The 23707-nt window shown below is 43.1% G+C and overlaps 43 non-coding genes across 43 annotated transcripts; 23 read left to right on the forward strand and 20 right to left on the reverse strand.

Moving 5' to 3' along the window:
- Nucleotides 1-248: 248 nt before the first annotated feature.
- Nucleotides 249-330, forward strand: trnas-cga (transfer RNA serine (anticodon CGA)). The gene has a single exon. It is a non-coding gene; the product is annotated as a tRNA-Ser (tRNA).
- A 183-nt stretch (nt 331-513) lies between these two features.
- On the reverse strand, nt 514-585 carry trnad-guc (transfer RNA aspartic acid (anticodon GUC)). The gene has a single exon. It is a non-coding gene; the product is annotated as a tRNA-Asp (tRNA).
- Nucleotides 586-910: 325 nt separating this feature from the next.
- trnas-cga (transfer RNA serine (anticodon CGA)) lies at nt 911-992 on the forward strand. Its single transcript has one exon. It is a non-coding gene; the product is annotated as a tRNA-Ser (tRNA).
- A 183-nt stretch (nt 993-1175) lies between these two features.
- trnad-guc (transfer RNA aspartic acid (anticodon GUC)) lies at nt 1176-1247 on the reverse strand. Its single transcript has one exon. It is a non-coding gene; the product is annotated as a tRNA-Asp (tRNA).
- A 325-nt stretch (nt 1248-1572) lies between these two features.
- Nucleotides 1573-1654, forward strand: trnas-cga (transfer RNA serine (anticodon CGA)). Its single transcript has one exon. It is a non-coding gene; the product is annotated as a tRNA-Ser (tRNA).
- A 183-nt stretch (nt 1655-1837) lies between these two features.
- Nucleotides 1838-1909, reverse strand: trnad-guc (transfer RNA aspartic acid (anticodon GUC)). Its single transcript has one exon. It is a non-coding gene; the product is annotated as a tRNA-Asp (tRNA).
- A 325-nt stretch (nt 1910-2234) lies between these two features.
- On the forward strand, nt 2235-2316 carry trnas-cga (transfer RNA serine (anticodon CGA)). The gene has a single exon. It is a non-coding gene; the product is annotated as a tRNA-Ser (tRNA).
- A 183-nt stretch (nt 2317-2499) lies between these two features.
- Nucleotides 2500-2571, reverse strand: trnad-guc (transfer RNA aspartic acid (anticodon GUC)). The gene has a single exon. It is a non-coding gene; the product is annotated as a tRNA-Asp (tRNA).
- Nucleotides 2572-2896: 325 nt separating this feature from the next.
- On the forward strand, nt 2897-2978 carry trnas-uga (transfer RNA serine (anticodon UGA)). Its single transcript has one exon. It is a non-coding gene; the product is annotated as a tRNA-Ser (tRNA).
- Nucleotides 2979-3161: 183 nt separating this feature from the next.
- On the reverse strand, nt 3162-3233 carry trnad-guc (transfer RNA aspartic acid (anticodon GUC)). Its single transcript has one exon. It is a non-coding gene; the product is annotated as a tRNA-Asp (tRNA).
- Nucleotides 3234-3558: 325 nt separating this feature from the next.
- On the forward strand, nt 3559-3640 carry trnas-cga (transfer RNA serine (anticodon CGA)). Its single transcript has one exon. It is a non-coding gene; the product is annotated as a tRNA-Ser (tRNA).
- A 183-nt stretch (nt 3641-3823) lies between these two features.
- On the reverse strand, nt 3824-3895 carry trnad-guc (transfer RNA aspartic acid (anticodon GUC)). Its single transcript has one exon. It is a non-coding gene; the product is annotated as a tRNA-Asp (tRNA).
- Nucleotides 3896-4220: 325 nt separating this feature from the next.
- Nucleotides 4221-4302, forward strand: trnas-cga (transfer RNA serine (anticodon CGA)). Its single transcript has one exon. It is a non-coding gene; the product is annotated as a tRNA-Ser (tRNA).
- Nucleotides 4303-4485: 183 nt separating this feature from the next.
- trnad-guc (transfer RNA aspartic acid (anticodon GUC)) lies at nt 4486-4557 on the reverse strand. Its single transcript has one exon. It is a non-coding gene; the product is annotated as a tRNA-Asp (tRNA).
- Nucleotides 4558-4882: 325 nt separating this feature from the next.
- Nucleotides 4883-4964, forward strand: trnas-cga (transfer RNA serine (anticodon CGA)). The gene has a single exon. It is a non-coding gene; the product is annotated as a tRNA-Ser (tRNA).
- Nucleotides 4965-5147: 183 nt separating this feature from the next.
- Nucleotides 5148-5219, reverse strand: trnad-guc (transfer RNA aspartic acid (anticodon GUC)). The gene has a single exon. It is a non-coding gene; the product is annotated as a tRNA-Asp (tRNA).
- A 325-nt stretch (nt 5220-5544) lies between these two features.
- Nucleotides 5545-5626, forward strand: trnas-cga (transfer RNA serine (anticodon CGA)). Its single transcript has one exon. It is a non-coding gene; the product is annotated as a tRNA-Ser (tRNA).
- A 183-nt stretch (nt 5627-5809) lies between these two features.
- Nucleotides 5810-5881, reverse strand: trnad-guc (transfer RNA aspartic acid (anticodon GUC)). The gene has a single exon. It is a non-coding gene; the product is annotated as a tRNA-Asp (tRNA).
- A 4561-nt stretch (nt 5882-10442) lies between these two features.
- Nucleotides 10443-10524, forward strand: trnas-cga (transfer RNA serine (anticodon CGA)). The gene has a single exon. It is a non-coding gene; the product is annotated as a tRNA-Ser (tRNA).
- Nucleotides 10525-10707: 183 nt separating this feature from the next.
- Nucleotides 10708-10779, reverse strand: trnad-guc (transfer RNA aspartic acid (anticodon GUC)). The gene has a single exon. It is a non-coding gene; the product is annotated as a tRNA-Asp (tRNA).
- Nucleotides 10780-11104: 325 nt separating this feature from the next.
- On the forward strand, nt 11105-11186 carry trnas-cga (transfer RNA serine (anticodon CGA)). The gene has a single exon. It is a non-coding gene; the product is annotated as a tRNA-Ser (tRNA).
- Nucleotides 11187-11766: 580 nt separating this feature from the next.
- trnas-uga (transfer RNA serine (anticodon UGA)) lies at nt 11767-11848 on the forward strand. Its single transcript has one exon. It is a non-coding gene; the product is annotated as a tRNA-Ser (tRNA).
- A 183-nt stretch (nt 11849-12031) lies between these two features.
- On the reverse strand, nt 12032-12103 carry trnad-guc (transfer RNA aspartic acid (anticodon GUC)). Its single transcript has one exon. It is a non-coding gene; the product is annotated as a tRNA-Asp (tRNA).
- A 325-nt stretch (nt 12104-12428) lies between these two features.
- On the forward strand, nt 12429-12510 carry trnas-cga (transfer RNA serine (anticodon CGA)). Its single transcript has one exon. It is a non-coding gene; the product is annotated as a tRNA-Ser (tRNA).
- Nucleotides 12511-12693: 183 nt separating this feature from the next.
- trnad-guc (transfer RNA aspartic acid (anticodon GUC)) lies at nt 12694-12765 on the reverse strand. Its single transcript has one exon. It is a non-coding gene; the product is annotated as a tRNA-Asp (tRNA).
- Nucleotides 12766-13090: 325 nt separating this feature from the next.
- On the forward strand, nt 13091-13172 carry trnas-cga (transfer RNA serine (anticodon CGA)). Its single transcript has one exon. It is a non-coding gene; the product is annotated as a tRNA-Ser (tRNA).
- Nucleotides 13173-13752: 580 nt separating this feature from the next.
- trnas-cga (transfer RNA serine (anticodon CGA)) lies at nt 13753-13834 on the forward strand. The gene has a single exon. It is a non-coding gene; the product is annotated as a tRNA-Ser (tRNA).
- A 183-nt stretch (nt 13835-14017) lies between these two features.
- Nucleotides 14018-14089, reverse strand: trnad-guc (transfer RNA aspartic acid (anticodon GUC)). The gene has a single exon. It is a non-coding gene; the product is annotated as a tRNA-Asp (tRNA).
- Nucleotides 14090-14414: 325 nt separating this feature from the next.
- On the forward strand, nt 14415-14496 carry trnas-uga (transfer RNA serine (anticodon UGA)). Its single transcript has one exon. It is a non-coding gene; the product is annotated as a tRNA-Ser (tRNA).
- Nucleotides 14497-14679: 183 nt separating this feature from the next.
- trnad-guc (transfer RNA aspartic acid (anticodon GUC)) lies at nt 14680-14751 on the reverse strand. Its single transcript has one exon. It is a non-coding gene; the product is annotated as a tRNA-Asp (tRNA).
- Nucleotides 14752-15076: 325 nt separating this feature from the next.
- trnas-uga (transfer RNA serine (anticodon UGA)) lies at nt 15077-15158 on the forward strand. Its single transcript has one exon. It is a non-coding gene; the product is annotated as a tRNA-Ser (tRNA).
- A 183-nt stretch (nt 15159-15341) lies between these two features.
- trnad-guc (transfer RNA aspartic acid (anticodon GUC)) lies at nt 15342-15413 on the reverse strand. The gene has a single exon. It is a non-coding gene; the product is annotated as a tRNA-Asp (tRNA).
- Nucleotides 15414-15738: 325 nt separating this feature from the next.
- trnas-cga (transfer RNA serine (anticodon CGA)) lies at nt 15739-15820 on the forward strand. Its single transcript has one exon. It is a non-coding gene; the product is annotated as a tRNA-Ser (tRNA).
- Nucleotides 15821-16003: 183 nt separating this feature from the next.
- Nucleotides 16004-16075, reverse strand: trnad-guc (transfer RNA aspartic acid (anticodon GUC)). Its single transcript has one exon. It is a non-coding gene; the product is annotated as a tRNA-Asp (tRNA).
- Nucleotides 16076-16400: 325 nt separating this feature from the next.
- trnas-cga (transfer RNA serine (anticodon CGA)) lies at nt 16401-16482 on the forward strand. The gene has a single exon. It is a non-coding gene; the product is annotated as a tRNA-Ser (tRNA).
- Nucleotides 16483-16665: 183 nt separating this feature from the next.
- On the reverse strand, nt 16666-16737 carry trnad-guc (transfer RNA aspartic acid (anticodon GUC)). The gene has a single exon. It is a non-coding gene; the product is annotated as a tRNA-Asp (tRNA).
- A 325-nt stretch (nt 16738-17062) lies between these two features.
- trnas-cga (transfer RNA serine (anticodon CGA)) lies at nt 17063-17144 on the forward strand. The gene has a single exon. It is a non-coding gene; the product is annotated as a tRNA-Ser (tRNA).
- Nucleotides 17145-17327: 183 nt separating this feature from the next.
- Nucleotides 17328-17399, reverse strand: trnad-guc (transfer RNA aspartic acid (anticodon GUC)). Its single transcript has one exon. It is a non-coding gene; the product is annotated as a tRNA-Asp (tRNA).
- Nucleotides 17400-17724: 325 nt separating this feature from the next.
- On the forward strand, nt 17725-17806 carry trnas-cga (transfer RNA serine (anticodon CGA)). Its single transcript has one exon. It is a non-coding gene; the product is annotated as a tRNA-Ser (tRNA).
- Nucleotides 17807-17989: 183 nt separating this feature from the next.
- trnad-guc (transfer RNA aspartic acid (anticodon GUC)) lies at nt 17990-18061 on the reverse strand. The gene has a single exon. It is a non-coding gene; the product is annotated as a tRNA-Asp (tRNA).
- A 4561-nt stretch (nt 18062-22622) lies between these two features.
- On the forward strand, nt 22623-22704 carry trnas-cga (transfer RNA serine (anticodon CGA)). Its single transcript has one exon. It is a non-coding gene; the product is annotated as a tRNA-Ser (tRNA).
- A 183-nt stretch (nt 22705-22887) lies between these two features.
- On the reverse strand, nt 22888-22959 carry trnad-guc (transfer RNA aspartic acid (anticodon GUC)). Its single transcript has one exon. It is a non-coding gene; the product is annotated as a tRNA-Asp (tRNA).
- A 325-nt stretch (nt 22960-23284) lies between these two features.
- Nucleotides 23285-23366, forward strand: trnas-cga (transfer RNA serine (anticodon CGA)). The gene has a single exon. It is a non-coding gene; the product is annotated as a tRNA-Ser (tRNA).
- Nucleotides 23367-23707: the final 341 nt, after the last annotated feature.

The raw sequence follows: 23707 nt of genomic DNA on the forward strand, positions 1-23707 counted from the left end.
GATCTGCAATCAATAGATCAAACGCCACATCTCACTTTTGATTCACAGAATGCCACGCTTTTGAACACCTGATCACCTGGAGTTGATACCAGCTGGAAGTTAACAGTGAGTAGACTCTTATGGAGATTCATGTATTTGAATTTACTTCTTAAGCCATTGGCAACTCAGAATCAATGACATCTGTGCACTCCTCCTTGAGCTTGAGGAAGTCAAAGGAATTGATCTCGATTCTACTCCTACACATTTGAGCTGCAATGGCCGAGAGGTTAAGGCGTTGGACTCGAAATCCAATGGGGTTTCCCCGCGCAGGTTCGACTCCTGCTTGCAGCGTAGAGAAGAAAATGTTGTATCCCTTTTTGGATGTGTGGTAAAATAGAGTCTACTCTCCTCATGGTTGCCAGTTTTGAATATGCTTCTCATGCCATTTGTAAATTTGTGCTGTCAAACTGTAGCAGTCCAGTGGAAAGACTGTCTGGTCACTGGTTTCTCTGCCTTGTGCTTAAAAAGAAAGAACTCCCCGTCAGGGAATCGAACCCCGGTCTTCCGCGTGACAGGCGGAGATACTATCCACTATACTAACGAGGACGTATGTCTTATCATGCAGTGATGCTGAGTGAGGTGACTTGCACCTGTACCCTTGATTTTGAAAGTTGCATAAAAAAGATCTGCAATCAATAGATCAAACGCCACATCTCACTTTTGATTCACAGAATGCCACGCTTTTGAACACCTGATCACCTGGAGTTGATACCAGCTGGAAGTTAACAGTGAGTAGACTCTTATGGAGATTCATGTATTTGAATTTACTTCTTAAGCCATTGGCAACTCAGAATCAATGACATCTGTGCACTCCTCCTTGAGCTTGAGGAAGTCAAAGGAATTGATCTCGATTCTACTCCTACACATTTGAGCTGCAATGGCCGAGAGGTTAAGGCGTTGGACTCGAAATCCAATGGGGTTTCCCCGCGCAGGTTCGACTCCTGCTTGCAGCGTAGAGAAGAAAATGTTGTATCCCTTTTTGGATGTGTGGTAAAATAGAGTCTACTCTCCTCATGGTTGCCAGTTTTGAATATGCTTCTCATGCCATTTGTAAATTTGTGCTGTCAAACTGTAGCAGTCCAGTGGAAAGACTGTCTGGTCACTGGTTTCTCTGCCTTGTGCTTAAAAAGAAAGAACTCCCCGTCGGGGAATCGAACCCCGGTCTTCCGCGTGACAGGCGGAGATACTATCCACTATACTAACGAGGACGTATGTCTTATCATGCAGTGATGCTGAGTGAGGTGACTTGCACCTGTACCCTTGATTTTGAAAGTTGCATAAAAAAGATCTGCAATCAATAGATCAAACGCCACATCTCACTTTTGATTCACAGAATGCCACGCTTTTGAACACCTGATCACCTGGAGTTGATACCAGCTTGAAGTTAACAGTGAGTAGACTCTTATGGAGATTCATGTATTTGAATTTACTTCTTAAGCCATTGGCAACTCAGAATCAATGACATCTGTGCACTCCTCCTTGAGCTTGAGGAAGTCAAAGGAATTGATCTCGATTGTACTCCTACACATTTGGGCTGCAATGGCCGAGAGGTTAAGGCGTTGGACTCGAAATCCAATGGGGTTTCCCCGCGCAGGTTCGACTCCTGCTTGCAGCGTAGAGAAGAAAATGTTGTATCCCTTTTTGGATGTGTGGTAAAATAGAGTCTACTCTCCTCATGCTTGCCAGTTTTGAATATGCTTCTCATGCCATTTGTAAATTTGTGCTGTCAAACTGTAGCAGTCCAGTGGAAAGACTGTCTGGTCACTGGTTTCTCTGCCTTGTGCTTAAAAAGAAAGAACTCCCCGTCGGGGAATCGAACCCCGGTCTTCCGCGTGACAGGCGGAGATACTATCCACTATACTAACGAGGACGTATGTCTTATCATGCAGTGATGCTGAGTGAGGTGACTTGCACCTGTACCCTTGATTTTGAAAGTTGAATAAAAAAGATCTGCAATCAATAGATCAAACGCCACATCTCACTTTTGATTCACAGAATGCCACGCTTTTGAACACCTGATCACCTGGAGTTGATACCAGCTTGAAGTTAACAGTGAGTAGACTCTTATGGAGATTCATGTATTTGAATTTACTTCTTAAGCCATTGGCAACTCAGAATCAATGACATCTGTGCACTCCTCCTTGAGCTTGAGGAAGTCAAAGGAATTGATCTCGATTGTACTCCTACACATTTGGGCTGCAATGGCCGAGAGGTTAAGGCGTTGGACTCGAAATCCAATGGGGTTTCCCCGCGCAGGTTCGACTCCTGCTTGCAGCGTAGAGAAGAAAATGTTGTATCCCTATTTGGATGTGTGGTAAAATAGAGTCTACTCTCCTCATGCTTGCCAGTTTTGAATATGCTTCTCATGCCATTTGTAAATTTGTGCTGTCAAACTGTAGCAGTCCAGTGGAAAGACTGTCTGGTCACTGGTTTCTCTGCCTTGTGCTTAAAAAGAAAGAACTCCCCGTCAGGGAATCGAACCCCGGTCTTCCGCGTGACAGGCGGAGATACTATCCACTATACTAACGAGGACGTATGTCTTATCATGCAGTGATGCTGAGTGAGGTGACTTGCACCTGTACCCTTGATTTTGAAAGTTGCATAAAAAAGATCTGCAATCAATAGATCAAACGCCACATCTCACTTTTGATTCACAGAATGCCACGCTTTTGAACACCTGATCACCTGGAGTTGATACCAGCTGGAAGTTAACAGTGAGTAGACTCTTATGGAGATTCATGTATTTGAATTTACTTCTTAAGCCATTGGCAACTCAGAATCAATGACATCTGTGCACTCCTCCTTGAGCTTGAGGAAGTCAAAGGAATTGATCTCGATTCTACTCCTACACATTTGGGCTGCAATGGCCGAGAGGTTAAGGCGTTGGACTTGAAATCCAATGGGGTTTCCCCGCGCAGGTTCGACTCCTGCTTGCAGCGTAGAGAAGAAAATGTTGTATCCCTTTTTGGATGTGTGGTAAAATAGAGTCTACTCTCCTCATGGTTGCCAGTTTTGAATATGCTTCTCATGCCATTTGTAAATTTGTGCTGTCAAACTGTAGCAGTCCAGTGGAAAGACTGTCTGGTCACTGGTTTCTCTGCCTTGTGCTTAAAAAGAAAGAACTCCCCGTCGGGGAATCGAACCCCGGTCTTCCGCGTGACAGGCGGAGATACTATCCACTATACTAACGAGGACGTATGTCTTATCATGCAGTGATGCTGAGTGAGGTGACTTGCACCTGTACCCTTGATTTTGAAAGTTGAATAAAAAAGATCTGCAATCAATAGATCAAACGCCACATCTCACTTTTGATTCACAGAATGCCACGCTTTTGAACACCTGATCACCTGGAGTTGATACCAGCTTGAAGTTAACAGTGAGTAGACTCTTATGGAGATTCATGTATTTGAATTTACTTCTTAAGCCATTGGCAACTCAGAATCAATGACATCTGTGCACTCCTCCTTGAGCTTGAGGAAGTCAAAGGAATTGATCTCGATTCCACTCCTACACATTTGGGCTGCAATGGCCGAGAGGTTAAGGCATTGGACTCGAAATCTAATGGGGTTTCCCCGCGCAGGTTCGACTCCTGCTTGCAGCGTAGAGAAGAAAATGTTGTATCCCTTTTTGGATGTGTGGTAAAATAGAGTCTACTCTCCTCATGCTTGCCAGTTTTGAATATGCTTCTCATGCCATTTGTAAATGTGTGCTGTCAAACTGTAGCAGTCCAGTGGAAAGACTGTCTGGTCACTGGTTTCTCTGCCTTGTGCTTAAAAAGAAAGAACTCCCCGTCGGGGAATCGAACCCCGGTCTTCCGCGTGACAGGCGGAGATACTATCCACTATACTAACGAGGACATATGTCTTATCATGCAGTGATGCTGAGTGAGGTGACTTGCACCTGTACCCTTGATTTTGAAAGTTGCATTAAAAAGATCTGCAATCAATAGATCAAACGCCACATCTCACTTTTGATTCACAGAATGCCACGCTTTTGAACACCTGATCACCTGGAGTTGATACCAGCTTGAAGTTAACAGTGAGTAGACTCTTATGGAGATTCATGTATTTGAATTTACTTCTTAAGCCATTGGCAACTCAGAATCAATGACATCTGTGCACTCCTCCTTGAGCTTGAGGAAGTCAAAGGAATTGATCTCGATTCTACTCCTACACATTTGGGCTGCAATGGCCGAGAGGTTAAGGCGTTGGACTCGAAATCCAATGGGGTTTCCCCGCGCAGGTTCGACTCCTGCTTGCAGCGTAGAGAAGAAAATGTTGTATCCCTTTTTGGATGTGTGGTAAAATAGAGTCTACTCTCCTCATGGTTGCCAGTTTTGAATATGCTTCTCATGCCATTTGTAAATTTGTGCTGTCAAACTGTAGCAGTCCAGTGGAAAGACTGTCTGGTCACTGGTTTCTCTGCCTTGTGCTTAAAAAGAAAGAACTCCCCGTCGGGGAATCGAACCCCGGTCTTCCGCGTGACAGGCGGAGATACTATCCACTATACTAACGAGGACGTATGTCTTATCATGCAGTGATGCTGAGTGAGGTGACTTGCACCTGTACCCTTGATTTTGAAAGTTGAATAAAAAAGATCTGCAATCAATAGATCAAACGCCACATCTCACTTTTGATTCACAGAATGCCACGCTTTTGAACACCTGATCACCTGGAGTTGATACCAGCTTGAAGTTAACAGTGAGTAGACTCTTATGGAGATTCATGTATTTGAATTTACTTCTTAAGCCATTGGCAACTCAGAATCAATGACATCTGTGCACTCCTCCTTGAGCTTGAGGAAGTCAAAGGAATTGATCTCGATTCCACTCCTACACATTTGGGCTGCAATGGCCGAGAGGTTAAGGCATTGGACTCGAAATCTAATGGGGTTTCCCCGCGCAGGTTCGACTCCTGCTTGCAGCGTAGAGAAGAAAATGTCGTATCCCTTTTTGGATGTGTGGTAAAATAGAGTCTACTCTCCTCATGCTTGCCAGTTTTGAATATGCTTCTCATGCCATTTGTAAATTTGTGCTGTCAAACTGTAGCAGTCCAGTGGAAAGACTGTCTGGTCACTGGTTTCTCTGCCTTGTGCTTAAAAAGAAAGAACTCCCCGTCGGGGAATCGAACCCCGGTCTTCCGCGTGACAGGCGGAGATACTATCCACTATACTAACGAGGCCGTATGTCTTATCATGCAGTGATGCTGAGTGAGGTGACTTGCACCTGTACCCTTGATTTTGAAAGTTGCATAAAAAAGATCTGCAATCAATAGATCAAACGCCACATCTCACTTTTGATTCACAGAATGCCACGCTTTTGAACACCTGATCACCTGGAGTTGATACCAGCTTGAAGTTAACAGTGAGTAGACTCTTATGGAGATTCATGTATTTGAATTTACTTCTTAAGCCATTGGCAACTCAGAATCAATGACATCTGTGCACTCCTCCTTGAGCTTGAGGAAGTCAAAGGAATTGATCTCGATTCCACTCCTACACATTTGGGCTGCAATGGCCGAGAGGTTAAGGCATTGGACTCGAAATCTAATGGGGTTTCCCCGCGCAGGTTCGACTCCTGCTTGCAGCGTAGAGAAGAAAATGTTGTATCCCTTTTTGGATGTGTGGTAAAATAGAGTCTACTCTCCTCATGCTTGCCAGTTTTGAATATGCTTCTCATGCCATTTGTAAATTTGTGCTGTCAAACTGTAGCAGTCCAGTGGAAAGACTGTCTGGTCACTGGTTTCTCTGCCTTGTGCTTAAAAAGAAAGAACTCCCCGTCGGGGAATCGAACCCCGGTCTTCCGCGTGACAGGCGGAGATACTATCCACTATACTAACGAGGACGTATGTCTTATCATGCAGTGATGCTGAGTGAGGTGACTTGCACCTGTAGGGGCACCAGCGGTTACAGTCAGCTGTTTACCGGGAGCCAGAGCGCCGGACATTAGTGGCAACCTTAGATTGTTAGCTCATAGGAGGTTTTCTAGGATAGTGATTCATGTAGGGGCCAACGATATACGTCTGCGGCAGTCAGAGGTGACTAAGGCTAATGTTAAAGAGGTGGTTAAATTAGCCCAGACGATGTCCGATGCCGTAATCTGCTCTGGCCCCATCCCAATGCGGCGCGGTGATGAGCAGTACAGCAGGCTCACGTCGCTAAACCGCTGGATGTCCAAGTGGTGTTCAGAAAATCAAGTGGGCTTTATTAATAATTGGGAAGAGTTCGAGGGCAAGCCTGGTCTTTTAGGCAGGGACGGTGTCCACCCCACCCGGGATGGCGCTGCCCTGTTATCTTGCAGCATAGCCCATAGCCTGTTAGCTAGTCGGCAGAGTAGCACTAGGAGCTGCTGACTGTCCAGGGTCGCGACCAGGCCGCAGACTAACGAGTTAAACCTGTCTGCGAGCTGCTTAGAGGCGTCACCAAGTTCCCTTAGGATTGAGACTGTGTCTGTGCCCCGGGTTAAACTAAATCACAAGAAAATAGTCCGCCCGAAGTTTTTAACTAATATTCAGACTTCACATCAAATTATTACAACCTATATGACCGATCTGAAAATTGGATTAATCAATATTCGATCGCTCAACTCAAAAGCAGTTTTTGTAAATGAACTTATAACAGACCAGAAAATTGATATTCTTTGTCTAACTGAAACGTGGGTTCAATCTGGTGATTATTTAACTCTAAACGAAGCCACTCCTGTGGGATATAGTTATATACATAGACCTAGACTGTCAGGCAGAGGAGGTGGAATATGTATAATCTATCGTGATTGTTTAGAAATTCATCAGAAATACTTAGATATCTCAAACTCATTTGAGATGCAGTCTATTAATGTTATTAGTCCATCGGAAAATAAAAGTACATTCTCCCTAACTAATGTATACAGACCACCAGGGCCTTACTCAGATTTCTTAAACGATTTCACCGATTTTGCAGCAAATTTAGCAGTATGTAGTGACAAAATAATAATGGTAGGAGACTTTAACATACACTTTGATAATGCGGAGGATCCACTGACAAGGGCTTTTACTTCTATATTGAACTCTGTCGGCATTAAACAAAACGTAGTAGGACCTACACATTATCGAAATCATACCCTAGATCTAATATTAACGCTGGGTATCGACGTAGATAATATAAACATACTCCCGCAAACCGTAGCAATCTCCGATCATTATTTAGTAAAATTCGATTTTCACCTTAACATAAATACCCGCCCGTCTCCTCGGCAGTGTATAAAGCGCTCAATAAATTCATCAACAGCAGCACGGTTTATTGAAACCCTCCCTGACTTAACTGCTTTAGCCCACTCGCCATCCGATCCAGGAGAGTTAGATAGTCTAACCGACTACTTAGAGAATACCTGCAGATCAGCTCTAGATATAGTAGCTCCACTAAAATATAAAAAAGCTAGATCCAAAAAGCTCGCCCCATGGTACACCGACCAAACTAGAAACTTAAAACAAATAGCACGTAAATTAGAGCGGAAATGGCGATCTACTAAATTGGAAGTATTCCACTGTGCCTGGAAGGATAGCATTATTGACTACAAACGGGCACTCACTAAAGCACGCTCAGCATACTTAGCCTCACTGATAGAGAAAAATAAAAACAATCCTAGATTTCTTTTTAATACTATTTCTAAACTTACAAAAAATCAAGCAGGCACAGAACCTCAGATTCCAGTAAACCTCACTAGTAATGTATTTATAGATTTCTTTGATAATAAAATAGAGAATATTAGACAAAATATAAAACCCTTTATTAGCAATACAACTGGTATGTCATCTGGTTTGGTTGATATTGATTTAAATTACATACCGGGAGAAAAACTTGATGCTTTTCATCCACTCCCAAAATCAGAATTAGAGAAAATAATTTCTTCCTTAAATTGTACTACCTGCACATTAGACTCGGTTCCCTCAAAGTTATTAAAAGAGGTATTACCAGCTGTAACTGAACCTCTTCTAACTATAGTTAACTCATCCATTACAATAGGTCACATGCCCAAATCATGTAAATTAGCAATTATCAAACCTCTGATCAAGAAACCAAATCTTGATCCGACTGTGCTATCTAATTATAGACCCATTTCAAACACATCATTTATATCTAAGATCATAGAAAAAGCTGTTGCCCAGCAATTATGCCTATATCTGCATAGGAATAACACATTTGAAAAGTTCCAATCTGGTTTTAGGCCCCATCACAGTACTGAAACAGCATTAGTTAAAGTAACAAATGATCTCCTCCTTGCATCAGATCAAGGCTATGTATCACTGTTAGTGCTTCTTGATCTTAGTGCAGCTTTCGACACAATTGATCATAGGATCTTGCTAGAAAGGTTAGAACGCTGGGTTGGAGTCTCAGGCACAGCCCTTTCATGGTTTCAGTCTTACTTAACAAATCGCTATCAGTTTGTAGAACTCAATAATATTTCATCCAAACGTACAATGGTTAAATATGGGGTCCCGCAAGGCTCCATCTTAGGACCACTATTATTTACATTATATATGCTACCACTGGGCACAGTTATAAACAAACATGGTGTCAATTTTCACTGCTATGCGGATGACACTCAACTTTACATATCAGCCAAACCCGATGACAAACTCAGTTTAGGAAAAATTGAGGCCTGTGTAAGAGATATTAAATGCTGGATGTCTCTAAACTTCCTACAATTAAATGAGGACAAAACAGAAGTTCTCCTTGTGGGCCCTAAGGCCGCAAGACAGAAAATTCCAAATTTAATGCTTAATCTTGCAAACTATCCCATTACACCTGGCACAGTAGCCAAAAACCTAGGCATCATACTCGACTCTGACCTATCATTTGATAAATATATAGATAATACTACTAGGATAGCTTTTCTACATCTCCGCAACATTGCCAAATTAAGAAATGCATTATCACAGGATGATGCAGAAAAATTGGTGCACGCATTTGTTAGCTCTAGACTAGACTACTGCAATTCACTACTGTCAGGATGTTCAAATAGGAATCTAAATAAACTTCAAGTAGTTCAAAATGCCGCAGCTAGAGTTCTGACCAGAACTAGAAAATTTCAGCATATTAGACCAGTCCTATCAGCCCTGCATTGGCTCCCAGTTAAATTTCGTATTGATTTTAAAATTCTATTATTAGCATATAAAGCACTACACGGGCTTGCTCCTGAATACCTCCAGGAACTTATTTCCTACTATGAACCCCCACGTCAACTAAGATCACAGGGTGCTGGTCTGTTATTAGTTCCACAAATTAACAAGGTAACAGCAGGGGGAAGAGCCTTTTCTTATAAGGCCCCCCAGCTTTGGAATAATCTTCCTAAATGTGTCCGGGACTCTGACACAGTCACAATCTTTAAATCTAGGTTGAAAACCCACTTATTTAGTCTAGCGTTTGATAATTAATATCCCCCTTAGATAAAGGTACAGATCCAGGGGTTCATAGACGAAGGGTTTTATGGTAGACTGGGGTACTGGTGCTGTCATCCTGTCACTGCTCGTGGTCACTCAAGTTTGTTGACAGTGCAGTGGACGGATGCCATTGTCTCAGAATGCCCCCAAGCCTATGTTACCTTCTGGTTCTGCCTTTTTTTAGCTAGGCTGTAATAATTTAACTTAGTGCCGGAGTTGCTGCCACACTCCAGAAATGTTTATAATTTTACCTGTCCTGTATATGTCCTCATACAGAGCTAATTTTCCCTGTTTCATTTCTCCACATGGCTGCCCGCCTGCTTGAGGAATAATGAGATGAGGAGAGACAAGCGATCCATCCTGGCCGGCCACCTCCTGCCTAACCGGATGCCTACACCATGATGGACATTATTACATATTTTTCGGTCTAAATTGACATTATTGCATCTTTTACATTCTGTCTACATTCTGTCTATATTGTTGTTGTTGTCATGGTGACCGGTGTCGGCCAGAGGAGGATGGGTTCCCCCCCTGAGTCTTGGTTCCTCTCAAGGTTTCTTCCTCATGCAAAAAAACTAGGGAGTTTTTCCTTGCCACTGTCGCCTTTGGCTTGCTCACTGGGGGCTAGGACTCGGCACTTGTAAAGCTGCTTTGTGACAACAACTGTTGTAAAAAGCGCTATATAAATAAAATTTGATTGATTGATTGATACCCTTGATTTTGAAAGTTGCATAAGAAAGATCTGCAATCAATAGATCAAACGCCACATCTCACTTTTGATTCACAGAATGCCACGCTTTTGAACACCTGATCACCTGGAGTTGATACCAGCTTGAAGTTAACAGTGAGTAGACTCTTATGGAGATTCATGTATTTGAATTTACTTCTTAAGCCATTGGCAACTCAGAATCAATGACATCTGTGCACTCCTCCTTGAGCTTGAGGAAGTCAAAGGAATTGATCTCGATTCCACTCCTACACATTTGGGCTGCAATGGCCGAGAGGTTAAGGCATTGGACTCGAAATCTAATGGGGTTTCCCCGCGCAGGTTCGACTCCTGCTTGCAGCGTAGAGAAGAAAATGTTGTATCCCTTTTTGGATGTGTGGTAAAATAGAGTCTACTCTCCTCATGCTTGCCAGTTTTGAATATGCTTCTCATGCCATTTGTAAATTTGTGCTGTCAAACTGTAGCAGTCCAGTGGAAAGACTGTCTGGTCACTGGTTTCTCTGCCTTGTGCTTAAAAAGAAAGAACTCCCCGTCGGGGAATCGAACCCCGGTCTTCCGCGTGACAGGCGGAGATACTATCCACTATACTAACGAGGACGTATGTCTTATCATGCAGTGATGCTGAGTGAGGTGACTTGCACCTGTACCCTTGATTTTGAAAGTTGCATAAGAAAGATCTGCAATCAATAGATCAAACGCCACATCTCACTTTTGATTCACAGAATGCCAAGCTTTTGAACACCTGATCACCTGGAGTTGATACCAGCTTGAAGTTAACAGTGAGTAGACTCTTATGGAGATTCATGTATTTGAATTTACTTCTTAAGCCATTGGCAACTCAGAATCAATGACATCTGTGCACTCCTCCTTGAGCTTGAGGAAGTCAAAGGAATTGATCTCGATTCTACTCCTACACATTTGGGCTGCAATGGCCGAGAGGTTAAGGCGTTGGACTCGAAATCCAATGGGGTTTCCCCGCGCAGGTTCGACTCCTGCTTGCAGCGTAGAGAAGAAAATGTTGTATCCCTTTTTGGATGTGTGGTAAAATAGAGTCTACTCTCCTCATGGTTGCCAGTTTTGAATATGCTTCTCATGCCATTTGTAAATTTGTGCTGTCAAACTGTAGCAGTCCAGTGGAAAGACTGTCTGGTCACTGGTTTCTCTGCCTTGTGCTTAAAAAGAAAGAACTCCCCGTCGGGGAATCAAACCCCGGTTTTCCGCGTGACAGGCGGAGATACTATCCACTATACTAACGAGGACGTATGTCTTATCATGCAGTGATGCTGAGTGAGGTGACTTGCACCTGTACCCTTGATTTTGAAAGTTGCATAAGAAAGATCTGCAATCAATAGATCAAACGCCACATCTCACTTTTGATTCACAGAATGCCACGCTTTTGAACACCTGATCACCTGGAGTTGATACCAGCTTGAAGTTAACAGTGAGTAGACTCTTATGGAGATTCATGTATTTGAATTTACTTCTTAAGCCATTGGCAACTCAGAATCAATGACATCTGTGCACTCCTCCTTGAGCTTGAGGAAGTCAAAGGAATTGATCTCGATTCTACTCCTACACGTTTGGGCTGCAATGGCCGAGAGGTTAAGGCGTTGGACTTGAAATCCAATGGGGTTTCCCCGCGCAGGTTCGACTCCTGCTTGCAGCATAGAGAAGAAAATATTGTATCCCTTTTTGGATGTGTGGTAAAATAGAGTCTACTCTCCTCATGCTTGCCAGTTTTGAATATGCTTCTCATGCCATTTGTAAATTTGTGCTGTCAAACTGTAGCAGTCCAGTGGAAAGACTGTCTGGTCACTGGTTTCTCTGCCTTGTGCTTAAAAAGAAAGAACTCCCCGTCGGGGAATCGAACCCCGGTCTTCCGCGTGACAGGCGGAGATACTATCCACTATACTAACGAGGACGTATGTCTTATCATGCAGTGATGCTGAGTGAGGTGACTTGCACCTGTACCCTTGATTTTGAAAGTTGCATAAGAAAGATCTGCAATCAATAGATCAAACGCCACATCTCACTTTTGATTCACAGAATGCCACGCTTTTGAACACCTGATCACCTGGAGTTGATACCAGCTTGAAGTTAACAGTGAGTAGACTCTTATGGAGATTCATGTATTTGAATTTACTTCTTAAGCCATTGGCAACTCAGAATCAATGACATCTGTGCACTCCTCCTTGAGCTTGAGGAAGTCAAAGGAATTGATCTCGATTCTACTCCTACACATTTGGGCTGCAATGGCCGAGAGGTTAAGGCGTTGGACTCGAAATCCAATGGGGTTTCCCCGCGCAGGTTCGACTCCTGCTTGCAGCGTAGAGAAGAAAATATTGTATCCCTTTTTGGATGTGTGGTAAAATAGAGTCTACTCTCCTCATGCTTGCCAGTTTTGAATATGCTTCTCATGCCATTTGTAAATTTGTGCTGTCAAACTGTAGCAGTCCAGTGGAAAGACTGTCTGGTCACTGGTTTCTCTGCCTTGTGCTTAAAAAGAAAGAACTCCCCGTCGGGGAATCGAACCCCGGTCTTCCGCGTGACAGGCGGAGATACTATTCACTATACTAACGAGGACGTATGTCTTATCATGCAGTGATGCTGAGTGAGGTGACTTGCACCTGTACCCTTGATTTTGAAAGTTGCATAAGAAAGATCTGCAATCAATAGATCAAACGCCACATCTCACTTTTGATTCACAGAATGCCACGCTTTTGAACACCTGATCACCTGGAGTTGATACCAGCTTGAAGTTAACAGTGAGTAGACTCTTATGGAGATTCATGTATTTGAATTTACTTCTTAAGCCATTGGCAACTCAGAATCAATGACATCTGTGCACTCCTCCTTGAGCTTGAGGAAGTCAAAGGAATTGATCTCGATTCTACTCCTACACATTTGGGCTGCAATGGCCGAGAGGTTAAGGCGTTGGACTCGAAATCCAATGGGGTTTCCCCGCGCAGGTTCGACTCCTGCTTGCAGCGTAGAGAAGAAAATATCGTATCCCTTTTTGGATGTGTGGTAAAATAGAGTCTACTCTCCTCATGCTTGCCAGTTTTGAATATGCTTCTCATGCCATTTGTAAATTTGTGCTGTCAAACTGTAGCAGTCCAGTGGAAAGACTGTCTGGTCACTGGTTTCTCTGCCTTGTGCTTAAAAAAAAAGAACTCCCCGTCCGGGAATCGAACCCCGGTCTTCCGCGTGACAGGCGGAGATACTATCCACTATACTAACGAGGACGTATGTCTTATCATGCAGTGATGCTGAGTGAGGTGACTTGCACCTGTACCCTTGATTTTGAAAGTTGCATAAGAAAGATCTGCAATCAATAGATCAAACGCCACATCTCACTTTTGATTCACAGAATGCCACGCTTTTGAACACCTGATCACCTGGAGTTGATACCAGCTTGAAGTTAACAGTGAGTAGACTCTTATGGAGATTCATGTATTTGAATTTACTTCTTAAGCCATTGGCAACTCATAAGCAATCACATCTGTGCACTCCTCCTTGAGCTTGAGGAAGTCAAAGGAATTGATCTCGATTCTACTCCTACACATTTGGGCTGCAATGGCCGAGAGGTTAAGGCGTTGGACTCGAAATCCAATGGGGTTTCCCCGCGCAGGTTCGACTCCTGCTTGCAGCGTAGAGAAGAAAATGTTGTATCCCTTTTTGGATGTGTGGTAAAATAGAGTCTACTCTCCTCATGGTTGCCAGTTTTGAATATGCTTCTCATGCCATTTGTAAATTTGTGCTGTCAAACTGTAGCAGTCCAGTGGAAAGACTGTCTGGTCACTGGTTTCTCTGCCTTGTGCTTAAAAAGAAAGAACTCCCCGTCGGGGAATCGAACCCCGGTTTTCCGCGTGACAGGCGGAGATACTATCCACTATACTAACGAGGACGTATGTCTTATCATGCAGTGATGCTGAGTGAGGTGACTTGCACCTGTACCCTTGATTTTGAAAGTTGCATAAGAAAGATCTGCAATCAATAGATCAAACGCCACATCTCACTTTTGATTCACAGAATGCCACGCTTTTGAACACCTGATCACCTGGAGTTGATACCAGCTTGAAGTTAACAGTGAGTAGACTCTTATGGAGATTCATGTATTTGAATTTACTTCTTAAGCCATTGGCAACTCAGAATCAATGACATCTGTGCACTCCTCCTTGAGCTTGAGGAAGTCAAAGGAATTGATCTCGATTCTACTCCTACACGTTTGGGCTGCAATGGCCGAGAGGTTAAGGCGTTGGACTTGAAATCCAATGGGGTTTCCCCGCGCAGGTTCGACTCCTGCTTGCAGCGTAGAGAAGAAAATATTGTATCCCTTTTTGGATGTGTGGTAAAATAGAGTCTACTCTCCTCATGCTTGCCAGTTTTGAATATGCTTCTCATGCCATTTGTAAATTTGTGCTGTCAAACTGTAGCAGTCCAGTGGAAAGACTGTCTGGTCACTGGTTTCTCTGCCTTGTGCTTAAAAAGAAAGAACTCCCCGTCGGGGAATCGAACCCCGGTCTTCCGCGTGACAGGCGGAGATACTATTCACTATACTAACGAGGACGTATGTCTTATCATGCAGTGATGCTGAGTGAGGTGACTTGCACCTGTACCCTTGATTTTGAAAGTTGCATAAGAAAGATCTGCAATCAATAGATCAAACGCCACATCTCACTTTTGATTCACAGAATGCCACGCTTTTGAACACCTGATCACCTGGAGTTGATACCAGCTGGAAGTTAACAGTGAGTAGACTCTTATGGAGATTCATGTATTTGAATTTACTTCTTAAGCCATTGGCAACTCAGAATCAATGACATCTGTGCACTCCTCCTTGAGCTTGAGGAAGTCAAAGGAATTGATCTCGATTCTACTCCTACACATTTGGGCTGCAATGGCCGAGAGGTTAAGGCGTTGGACTTGAAATCCAATGGGGTTTCCCCGCGCAGGTTCGACTCCTGCTTGCAGCGTAGAGAAGAAAATGTTGTATCCCTTTTTGGATGTGTGGTAAAATAGAGTCTACTCTCCTCATGGTTGCCAGTTTTGAATATGCTTCTCATGCCATTTGTAAATTTGTGCTGTCAAACTGTAGCAGTCCAGTGGAAAGACTGTCTGGTCACTGGTTTCTCTGCCTTGTGCTTAAAAAGAAAGAACTCCCCGTCGGGGAATCGAACCCCGGTCTTCCGCGTGACAGGCGGAGATACTATCCACTATACTAACGAGGACGTATGTCTTATCATGCAGTGATGCTGAGTGAGGTGACTTGCACCTGTACCCTTGATTTTGAAAGTTGAATAAAAAAGATCTGCAATCAATAGATCAAACGCCACATCTCACTTTTGATTCACAGAATGCCACGCTTTTGAACACCTGATCACCTGGAGTTGATACCAGCTTGAAGTTAACAGTGAGTAGACTCTTATGGAGATTCATGTATTTGAATTTACTTCTTAAGCCATTGGCAACTCAGAATCAATGACATCTGTGCACTCCTCCTTGAGCTTGAGGAAGTCAAAGGAATTGATCTCGATTCCACTCCTACACATTTGGGCTGCAATGGCCGAGAGGTTAAGGCATTGGACTCGAAATCTAATGGGGTTTCCCCGCGCAGGTTCGACTCCTGCTTGCAGCGTAGAGAAGAAAATGTTGTATCCCTTTTTGGATGTGTGGTAAAATAGAGTCTACTCTCCTCATGCTTGCCAGTTTTGAATATGCTTCTCATGCCATTTGTAAATGTGTGCTGTCAAACTGTAGCAGTCCAGTGGAAAGACTGTCTGGTCACTGGTTTCTCTGCCTTGTGCTTAAAAAGAAAGAACTCCCCGTCGGGGAATCGAACCCCGGTCTTCCGCGTGACAGGCGGAGATACTATCCACTATACTAACGAGGACATATGTCTTATCATGCAGTGATGCTGAGTGAGGTGACTTGCACCTGTACCCTTGATTTTGAAAGTTGCATTAAAAAGATCTGCAATCAATAGATCAAACGCCACATCTCACTTTTGATTCACAGAATGCCACGCTTTTGAACACCTGATCACCTGGAGTTGATACCAGCTTGAAGTTAACAGTGAGTAGACTCTTATGGAGATTCATGTATTTGAATTTACTTCTTAAGCCATTGGCAACTCAGAATCAATGACATCTGTGCACTCCTCCTTGAGCTTGAGGAAGTCAAAGGAATTGATCTCGATTCTACTCCTACACATTTGGGCTGCAATGGCCGAGAGGTTAAGGCGTTGGACTCGAAATCCAATGGGGTTTCCCCGCGCAGGTTCGACTCCTGCTTGCAGCGTAGAGAAGAAAATGTTGTATCCCTTTTTGGATGTGTGGTAAAATAGAGTCTACTCTCCTCATGGTTGCCAGTTTTGAATATGCTTCTCATGCCATTTGTAAATTTGTGCTGTCAAACTGTAGCAGTCCAGTGGAAAGACTGTCTGGTCACTGGTTTCTCTGCCTTGTGCTTAAAAAGAAAGAACTCCCCGTCGGGGAATCGAACCCCGGTCTTCCGCGTGACAGGCGGAGATACTATCCACTATACTAACGAGGACGTATGTCTTATCATGCAGTGATGCTGAGTGAGGTGACTTGCACCTGTACCCTTGATTTTGAAAGTTGAATAAAAAAGATCTGCAATCAATAGATCAAACGCCACATCTCACTTTTGATTCACAGAATGCCACGCTTTTGAACACCTGATCACCTGGAGTTGATACCAGCTTGAAGTTAACAGTGAGTAGACTCTTATGGAGATTCATGTATTTGAATTTACTTCTTAAGCCATTGGCAACTCAGAATCAATGACATCTGTGCACTCCTCCTTGAGCTTGAGGAAGTCAAAGGAATTGATCTCGATTCCACTCCTACACATTTGGGCTGCAATGGCCGAGAGGTTAAGGCATTGGACTCGAAATCTAATGGGGTTTCCCCGCGCAGGTTCGACTCCTGCTTGCAGCGTAGAGAAGAAAATGTCGTATCCCTTTTTGGATGTGTGGTAAAATAGAGTCTACTCTCCTCATGCTTGCCAGTTTTGAATATGCTTCTCATGCCATTTGTAAATTTGTGCTGTCAAACTGTAGCAGTCCAGTGGAAAGACTGTCTGGTCACTGGTTTCTCTGCCTTGTGCTTAAAAAGAAAGAACTCCCCATCGGGGAATCGAACCCCGGTCTTCCGCGTGACAGGCGGAGATACTATCCACTATACTAACGAGGCCGTATGTCTTATCATGCAGTGATGCTGAGTGAGGTGACTTGCACCTGTACCCTTGATTTTGAAAGTTGCATAAAAAAGATCTGCAATCAATAGATCAAACGCCACATCTCACTTTTGATTCACAGAATGCCACGCTTTTGAACACCTGATCACCTGGAGTTGATACCAGCTTGAAGTTAACAGTGAGTAGACTCTTATGGAGATTCATGTATTTGAATTTACTTCTTAAGCCATTGGCAACTCAGAATCAATGACATCTGTGCACTCCTCCTTGAGCTTGAGGAAGTCAAAGGAATTGATCTCGATTCCACTCCTACACATTTGGGCTGCAATGGCCGAGAGGTTAAGGCATTGGACTCGAAATCTAATGGGGTTTCCCCGCGCAGGTTCGACTCCTGCTTGCAGCGTAGAGAAGAAAATGTTGTATCCCTTTTTGGATGTGTGGTAAAATAGAGTCTACTCTCCTCATGCTTGCCAGTTTTGAATATGCTTCTCATGCCATTTGTAAATTTGTGCTGTCAAACTGTAGCAGTCCAGTGGAAAGACTGTCTGGTCACTGGTTTCTCTGCCTTGTGCTTAAAAAGAAAGAACTCCCCGTCGGGGAATCGAACCCCGGTCTTCCGCGTGACAGGCGGAGATACTATCCACTATACTAACGAGGACGTATGTCTTATCATGCAGTGATGCTGAGTGAGGTGACTTGCACCTGTAGGGGCACCAGCGGTTACAGTCAGCTGTTTACCGGGAGCCAGAGCGCCGGACATTAGTGGCAACCTTAGATTGTTAGCTCATAGGAGGTTTTCTAGGATAGTGATTCATGTAGGGGCCAACGATATACGTCTGCGGCAGTCAGAGGTGACTAAGGCTAATGTTAAAGAGGTGGTTAAATTAGCCCAGACGATGTCCGATGCCGTAATCTGCTCTGGCCCCATCCCAATGCGGCGCGGTGATGAGCAGTACAGCAGGCTCACGTCGCTAAACCGCTGGATGTCCAAGTGGTGTTCAGAAAATCAAGTGGGCTTTATTAATAATTGGGAAGAGTTCGAGGGCAAGCCTGGTCTTTTAGGCAGGGACGGTGTCCACCCCACCCGGGATGGCGCTGCCCTGTTATCTTGCAGCATAGCCCATAGCCTGTTAGCTAGTCGGCAGAGTAGCACTAGGAGCTGCTGACTGTCCAGGGTCGCGACCAGGCCGCAGACTAACGAGTTAAACCTGTCTGCGAGCTGCTTAGAGGCGTCACCAAGTTCCCTTAGGATTGAGACTGTGTCTGTGCCCCGGGTTAAACTAAATCACAAGAAAATAGTCCGCCCGAAGTTTTTAACTAATATTCAGACTTCACATCAAATTATTACAACCTATATGACCGATCTGAAAATTGGATTAATCAATATTCGATCGCTCAACTCAAAAGCAGTTTTTGTAAATGAACTTATAACAGACCAGAAAATTGATATTCTTTGTCTAACTGAAACGTGGGTTCAATCTGGTGATTATTTAACTCTAAACGAAGCCACTCCTGTGGGATATAGTTATATACATAGACCTAGACTGTCAGGCAGAGGAGGTGGAATATGTATAATCTATCGTGATTGTTTAGAAATTCATCAGAAATACTTAGATATCTCAAACTCATTTGAGATGCAGTCTATTAATGTTATTAGTCCATCGGAAAATAAAAGTACATTCTCCCTAACTAATGTATACAGACCACCAGGGCCTTACTCAGATTTCTTAAACGATTTCACCGATTTTGCAGCAAATTTAGCAGTATGTAGTGACAAAATAATAATGGTAGGAGACTTTAACATACACTTTGATAATGCGGAGGATCCACTGACAAGGGCTTTTACTTCTATATTGAACTCTGTCGGCATTAAACAAAACGTAGTAGGACCTACACATTATCGAAATCATACCCTAGATCTAATATTAACGCTGGGTATCGACGTAGATAATATAAACATACTCCCGCAAACCGTAGCAATCTCCGATCATTATTTAGTAAAATTCGATTTTCACCTTAACATAAATACCCGCCCGTCTCCTCGGCAGTGTATAAAGCGCTCAATAAATTCATCAACAGCAGCACGGTTTATTGAAACCCTCCCTGACTTAACTGCTTTAGCCCACTCGCCATCCGATCCAGGAGAGTTAGATAGTCTAACCGACTACTTAGAGAATACCTGCAGATCAGCTCTAGATATAGTAGCTCCACTAAAATATAAAAAAGCTAGATCCAAAAAGCTCGCCCCATGGTACACCGACCAAACTAGAAACTTAAAACAAATAGCACGTAAATTAGAGCGGAAATGGCGATCTACTAAATTGGAAGTATTCCACTGTGCCTGGAAGGATAGCATTATTGACTACAAACGGGCACTCACTAAAGCACGCTCAGCATACTTAGCCTCACTGATAGAGAAAAATAAAAACAATCCTAGATTTCTTTTTAATACTATTTCTAAACTTACAAAAAATCAAGCAGGCACAGAACCTCAGATTCCAGTAAACCTCACTAGTAATGTATTTATAGATTTCTTTGATAATAAAATAGAGAATATTAGACAAAATATAAAACCCTTTATTAGCAATACAACTGGTATGTCATCTGGTTTGGTTGATATTGATTTAAATTACATACCGGGAGAAAAACTTGATGCTTTTCATCCACTCCCAAAATCAGAATTAGAGAAAATAATTTCTTCCTTAAATTGTACTACCTGCACATTAGACTCGGTTCCCTCAAAGTTATTAAAAGAGGTATTACCAGCTGTAACTGAACCTCTTCTAACTATAGTTAACTCATCCATTACAATAGGTCACATGCCCAAATCATGTAAATTAGCAATTATCAAACCTCTGATCAAGAAACCAAATCTTGATCCGACTGTGCTATCTAATTATAGACCCATTTCAAACACATCATTTATATCTAAGATCATAGAAAAAGCTGTTGCCCAGCAATTATGCCTATATCTGCATAGGAATAACACATTTGAAAAGTTCCAATCTGGTTTTAGGCCCCATCACAGTACTGAAACAGCATTAGTTAAAGTAACAAATGATCTCCTCCTTGCATCAGATCAAGGCTATGTATCACTGTTAGTGCTTCTTGATCTTAGTGCAGCTTTCGACACAATTGATCATAGGATCTTGCTAGAAAGGTTAGAACGCTGGGTTGGAGTCTCAGGCACAGCCCTTTCATGGTTTCAGTCTTACTTAACAAATCGCTATCAGTTTGTAGAACTCAATAATATTTCATCCAAACGTACAATGGTTAAATATGGGGTCCCGCAAGGCTCCATCTTAGGACCACTATTATTTACATTATATATGCTACCACTGGGCACAGTTATAAACAAACATGGTGTCAATTTTCACTGCTATGCGGATGACACTCAACTTTACATATCAGCCAAACCCGATGACAAACTCAGTTTAGGAAAAATTGAGGCCTGTGTAAGAGATATTAAATGCTGGATGTCTCTAAACTTCCTACAATTAAATGAGGACAAAACAGAAGTTCTCCTTGTGGGCCCTAAGGCCGCAAGACAGAAAATTCCAAATTTAATGCTTAATCTTGCAAACTATCCCATTACACCTGGCACAGTAGCCAAAAACCTAGGCATCATACTCGACTCTGACCTATCATTTGATAAATATATAGATAATACTACTAGGATAGCTTTTCTACATCTCCGCAACATTGCCAAATTAAGAAATGCATTATCACAGGATGATGCAGAAAAATTGGTGCACGCATTTGTTAGCTCTAGACTAGACTACTGCAATTCACTACTGTCAGGATGTTCAAATAGGAATCTAAATAAACTTCAAGTAGTTCAAAATGCCGCAGCTAGAGTTCTGACCAGAACTAGAAAATTTCAGCATATTAGACCAGTCCTATCAGCCCTGCATTGGCTCCCAGTTAAATTTCGTATTGATTTTAAAATTCTATTATTAGCATATAAAGCACTACACGGGCTTGCTCCTGAATACCTCCAGGAACTTATTTCCTACTATGAACCCCCACGTCAACTAAGATCACAGGGTGCTGGTCTGTTATTAGTTCCACAAATTAACAAGGTAACAGCAGGGGGAAGAGCCTTTTCTTATAAGGCCCCCCAGCTTTGGAATAATCTTCCTAAATGTGTCCGGGACTCTGACACAGTCACAATCTTTAAATCTAGGTTGAAAACCCACTTATTTAGTCTAGCGTTTGATAATTAATATCCCCCTTAGATAAAGGTACAGATCCAGGGGTTCATAGACGAAGGGTTTTATGGTAGACTGGGGTACTGGTGCTGTCATCCTGTCACTGCTCGTGGTCACTCAAGTTTGTTGACAGTGCAGTGGACGGATGCCATTGTCTCAGAATGCCCCCAAGCCTATGTTACCTTCTGGTTCTGCCTTTTTTTAGCTAGGCTGTAATAATTTAACTTAGTGCCGGAGTTGCTGCCACACTCCAGAAATGTTTATAATTTTACCTGTCCTGTATATGTCCTCATACAGAGCTAATTTTCCCTGTTTCATTTCTCCACATGGCTGCCCGCCTGCTTGAGGAATAATGAGATGAGGAGAGACAAGCGATCCATCCTGGCCGGCCACCTCCTGCCTAACCGGATGCCTACACCATGATGGACATTATTACATATTTTTCGGTCTAAATTGACATTATTGCATCTTTTACATTCTGTCTACATTCTGTCTATATTGTTGTTGTTGTCATGGTGACCGGTGTCGGCCAGAGGAGGATGGGTTCCCCCCCTGAGTCTTGGTTCCTCTCAAGGTTTCTTCCTCATGCAAAAAAACTAGGGAGTTTTTCCTTGCCACTGTCGCCTTTGGCTTGCTCACTGGGGGCTAGGACTCGGCACTTGTAAAGCTGCTTTGTGACAACAACTGTTGTAAAAAGCGCTATATAAATAAAATTTGATTGATTGATTGATACCCTTGATTTTGAAAGTTGCATAAGAAAGATCTGCAATCAATAGATCAAACGCCACATCTCACTTTTGATTCACAGAATGCCACGCTTTTGAACACCTGATCACCTGGAGTTGATACCAGCTTGAAGTTAACAGTGAGTAGACTCTTATGGAGATTCATGTATTTGAATTTACTTCTTAAGCCATTGGCAACTCAGAATCAATGACATCTGTGCACTCCTCCTTGAGCTTGAGGAAGTCAAAGGAATTGATCTCGATTCCACTCCTACACATTTGGGCTGCAATGGCCGAGAGGTTAAGGCATTGGACTCGAAATCTAATGGGGTTTCCCCGCGCAGGTTCGACTCCTGCTTGCAGCGTAGAGAAGAAAATGTTGTATCCCTTTTTGGATGTGTGGTAAAATAGAGTCTACTCTCCTCATGCTTGCCAGTTTTGAATATGCTTCTCATGCCATTTGTAAATTTGTGCTGTCAAACTGTAGCAGTCCAGTGGAAAGACTGTCTGGTCACTGGTTTCTCTGCCTTGTGCTTAAAAAGAAAGAACTCCCCGTCGGGGAATCGAACCCCGGTCTTCCGCGTGACAGGCGGAGATACTATCCACTATACTAACGAGGACGTATGTCTTATCATGCAGTGATGCTGAGTGAGGTGACTTGCACCTGTACCCTTGATTTTGAAAGTTGCATAAGAAAGATCTGCAATCAATAGATCAAACGCCACATCTCACTTTTGATTCACAGAATGCCAAGCTTTTGAACACCTGATCACCTGGAGTTGATACCAGCTTGAAGTTAACAGTGAGTAGACTCTTATGGAGATTCATGTATTTGAATTTACTTCTTAAGCCATTGGCAACTCAGAATCAATGACATCTGTGCACTCCTCCTTGAGCTTGAGGAAGTCAAAGGAATTGATCTCGATTCTACTCCTACACATTTGGGCTGCAATGGCCGAGAGGTTAAGGCGTTGGACTCGAAATCCAATGGGGTTTCCCCGCGCAGGTTCGACTCCTGCTTGCAGCGTAGAGAAGAAAATGTTGTATCCCTTTTTGGATGTGTGGTAAAATAGAGTCTACTCTCCTCATGGTTGCCAGTTTTGAATATGCTTCTCATGCCATTTGTAAATTTGTGCTGTCAAACTGTAGCAGTCCAGTGGAAAGACTGTCTGGTCACTGGTTTCTCTGCCTTGTGCTTAAAAAGAAAGAACTCCCCGTCGGGGAATCAAACCCCGGTTTTCCGCGTGACAGGCGGAGATACTATCCACTATACTAACGAGGACGTATGTCTTATCATGCAGTGATGCTGAGTGAGGTGACTTGCACCTGTACCCTTGATTTTGAAAGTTGCATAAGAAAGATCTGCAA

This window comes from Brachyhypopomus gauderio, unplaced genomic scaffold (genome assembly GCF_052324685.1).
Source record: "Brachyhypopomus gauderio isolate BG-103 unplaced genomic scaffold, BGAUD_0.2 sc612, whole genome shotgun sequence".
In the NCBI taxonomy this organism is placed as follows: Eukaryota; Metazoa; Chordata; class Actinopteri; order Gymnotiformes; family Hypopomidae; genus Brachyhypopomus; species Brachyhypopomus gauderio.